The sequence below is a fragment of the Penaeus monodon genome, chromosome 1 (genome assembly GCF_015228065.2).
Source record: "Penaeus monodon isolate SGIC_2016 chromosome 1, NSTDA_Pmon_1, whole genome shotgun sequence".
In the NCBI taxonomy this organism is placed as follows: Eukaryota; Metazoa; Arthropoda; class Malacostraca; order Decapoda; family Penaeidae; genus Penaeus; species Penaeus monodon.
This window is the reverse complement of record NC_051386.1, coordinates 60,080,477-60,084,319: the sequence shown is the minus strand read 5'-3', so window position 1 is coordinate 60,084,319 and position 3,843 is coordinate 60,080,477. Positions and strand designations below refer to the sequence as shown.

At 35.7% G+C, this 3,843-nt stretch overlaps 1 protein-coding gene across 5 annotated transcripts in view; it reads right to left on the bottom strand.

The window, feature by feature from the left end:
* LOC119575141 (inhibitor of nuclear factor kappa-B kinase subunit epsilon-like) overlaps positions 1-2,771 on the bottom strand; it is a 25,913-nt gene extending 23,142 nt beyond the window's left edge. Inside the window, exon 1 of one of the 5 annotated variants that reach the window (XM_037922581.1) lies at positions 2,616-2,771. The gene's annotated coding sequence lies outside the window, so the exon portion shown is untranslated. Of the gene's footprint in view, positions 1-2,413; positions 2,433-2,615 lie in introns of those variants that run through there. The other 4 variants (XM_037922603.1, XM_037922623.1, XM_037922614.1 and 1 more) reach the window with 4 other exon arrangements.
* Between the last annotated feature and the right edge of the window lie 1,072 nt (positions 2,772-3,843).

Here is a 3,843-nt window from a genome sequence, read left to right as displayed (position 1 = left end):
ACAACACATGCATTATAGCATTCAGTGCACTGTTCTGCATAAAAAGCTAAGCACAGAAAGCTGCCGTCTCTTTTCCTTCAACAGGCAATATCATTCTATTAAGCTATAGCATGAAACAAGTTCAACCAGTTTAAGTGTTTCTATCAATTCTTTTATGAACTTTTATCCAGTAATAAAATTCAAGATTCGCGTTGTATAGGAAAGGAAGAATAGCACAAAACTTCCATGCTAAGACTAGAAGCTGGCTAATGTTAAGAATCAAAATATGTGGTTCATTTTAGTCTAGTAGGATAACACCATTTGCAATACTGCAGACTACGTTGAATCTCCATGTGAATCACTAGAATCAAGATATCTCCCCTTTCCTCTCAAATCAAACAGGCTCATGATTACCTTAAACCATGGCTTTTCATTGATAATCTTGAGAACACTTAACAAACCATACAGTGATCAACTTTACAGTTGCTTCTTCGCTCCATCAAAAGAATTACCAACTGACTCCTCAAGGGCTATTACACCCCAACACACTCTCAGGCACAAGGGCCAGTTGCAGATTGAAATTTGTTTAATGTATGGCTGGATATCAGCAATATACGAGTGCAAAAACAATGAAAACATTAATATAACAATGGGCTATAGGCTTTTATTGGGACACCATCTGCAATGCAGGTCATAATTGGCCACTGAATGGGGTTTGCTATTAATAAGAGATCCATGTGTAAAACACACATAAACATATGGTTTTACTGTCACTATTATTAGCATGAAGCTGCATACTCACTTAATTACAACAATTCTATGTAGCTGTATAAAAAAAGTCTGTAGAAAATGTTATAGTTATTGTATAGCTCAAAATATCAAAGGTCAAGTGCTACCATATAATTTATTTTTTTCATAATTAATAAAGAACCCCCTTAAAAAATAATAAGAATAATAGAAATAAATTCCTTTGTTCGTAATGCACAGAAAAGGCAACTAACTAGACAAATATATTTATCAGAAAAATATCCACAGTCAATCTTTATGTATGGAGATAGGGTAAACTGAAGATGACATTCTTGAAGAGGACAAAAAATTGTAGCTGTCGGTACAAGAAATAATTTGCAGAATTGAACAGCAACACCACAAATAAAGGGAAAGAATTGTGGAAACACCACTCACAGTTTCAGCTCATAATGAGGTGAAGACAATGTTTGCTGGAGGGGTACCGGGGGGCAGAGACCCCCATCAACTCTCCCCTTGGGCAGTTGCCCAGACTTGGTAATTTAGATTAGTGAATAAAGCTTGTGATGTGAAGTTGGGGACTTATTCACTGGCGAGTGTGTCCGTACTGTAAAAAATTACTATAACAACTTTCACTTACTATGGGAAGTAACATATATAACAATTAACTACTAGAGACTACCATTTCTGGATATTACTATATCATGAAACAACAGCAGGAAACCAATGTATTTGGTATATATATAGAATAAGACTGCACATACCAGAACTTCAGCCTCTCTGCTTTACCCTCCTGCACAGCCTTCAAGCCTCCACAAATTCTATTCAGCAAGGTGGACAAGTTTCCTATTTGAAGATAAATAGCCAAGGAGGTCTACAAGCTCTACCTTGTGAGAAAATACATGGTGGAGAATCACTCACCTTTGCAACTGTGCAAAGTGTGGATGTTAGACTATTACTGAACAAAAACTCAGAGTCTTACATGGGAGTGTGATCTTCCCTTATCATTCTAGACCTAAGAATATTCTAATATGTGTTCTTTACAGTAATTACCTTAGTTTTGCTCTTTGCCTGTGTGATCTTATTCTGCCCCTCCCCTCTTTGGGGGGAAGGGCAATTGATCATGGAATCAATTCTGATACTAAGAACAGTTTCTAATACACTATCCACTGTGCTAGCAATAAAGTTACATGACTTGGACCTAGATGTGAGATTTAATTGACAGCACTTAAAAAAATTAACAACTATTCATTAAATAAAAGTTAGGGAGCTGAATTTTCAAGTCTTGAAAAATTATGATAAAAATGCAACAGGCCTGCTTCCAGCCACAGTGGAAAGAAGCACGCACTGAACCAAATAATTCAGCAGACACTACCATATCTTGGAAAAATAAACCATAGACACACCACAAATAAATGAACCTGACACTTTGGACACAGGAAGTCAAATGGCAGCAACTGATCTTGAATATCAACACGTATACAATAGCTATCGCAGTTACAGAACATTTTTCTTTCATACAGTCTTATGGAGAACATTAATCATCATAGCTGCTACATGAAAAAAGCCCTGATAATTTTGTATTTCCAGTTAATTTAACATTTCAATAATACATGTGACAAAGATTGGATATATGCAATCACGTGATACCTATCTTATTTTTCATATTTCTATCCAGATTGAAACTTACATTCTATCTCGTCTTCGGAGAAAACTCACAACCGTGAGATACGGTAAAGATCTACAGCTTGGAACATTCCTGACAAGGTTAAGAAAGAAGCCTACGATTTTCTTTCCCTGCGAATGTAAATAAAAACAATCACCGTGGTTATGTCCAGAGAGAATCCTTTCCCCTCAACAACACCTATTAAACACAACTGATTCTTACTAACTTGTACTATAGGACCCTTTTCTCGAAACGGTCTGCAGCTTTTTTGAGATGACTGTAGCGAAGAGGGGCCTTGAGCGAGCCAGTCAACCGCAGTCACTCACATCCGCCAAGGCCAGTAAACAAACAGTCAGCTGGCGGCGGCGACACCTTTTACTCGGGATGAGAATTTTTCACTTTGGAGTTATCCTCTCGGTTTACGTTATTTTTGTGATTTTTATTAAGGCAGGTTTTTATTTTACTTGGGGGTATGTCTATTCTACACTTGTTTTGAATTGTGTATTTTTTCTTTCTTATTCTTCTCAGCGGCGCTCTACGCAATCCCGAATAAAAGTACAAGAACGTATGCGAGAGATAGAGTGAGAGAGAGAGAGAAAAAAAACACACTTGAACGATGTATATGTTTAATATATGAATAGGTATATGTATGTTTTGTACATACATACAAATATGAATGTGCATATGTATATGTATAAATAAATATTTATATATATGGTTATCTATACACCTATCCTTTGTCTGGAGCTGCTGATACAGAACGTTTTGAGCATCGTTATCTACCATAGAATCACTGGTAGAAAAAAGTGCAAAAAGTAGACCTGAAGATGGAATCCAGGTGGATTTCGAAGCTGTAATATCATTTTCAATATTTTTTTTTTCTTTTTTTTTTTTACCATAGAATCAACACTGAAGAGTGTGTTTTACCATTCATAGAATCATTATGGATATGAGGGTACGCACTACCGGCAAGATATTGAGGCTTTAACGTGAACATGACGTTATATTATGGATGAAAGGTTAAACTAATAAAACAATAACATTTCGCGTAATTGCTCTGAGAACACCAATACACGCGGGTCTTAAAATTATCCTTTTCTATAAAACTTCGAAGACGCTGTAAAATAAACGCGTCTAACTGTAATGTGAGTTGCATCATTTACTTCTTATTTCAGTTGCGTATACATATAATCAACAAAAATATTGAAGGAGTTTGTGTGATAGTCAATGATAAGAGGATAATACTTATCACTATCTTATTAGTCTTTTGGGTGCTAATACAGTCTAATAAATCGCGAAGGTTCTTCATTTTTATTTAAAAAAAAATCGAAAACTGTTACAATCAAAACCGAATTTCACCTGCACAAGGATATCAAAGTTTCTACATTCAGCGCAGAATATCATGTATTCTGGCCATCAATACGTTTATGGCGAATAAACATTTTTATTTCCTT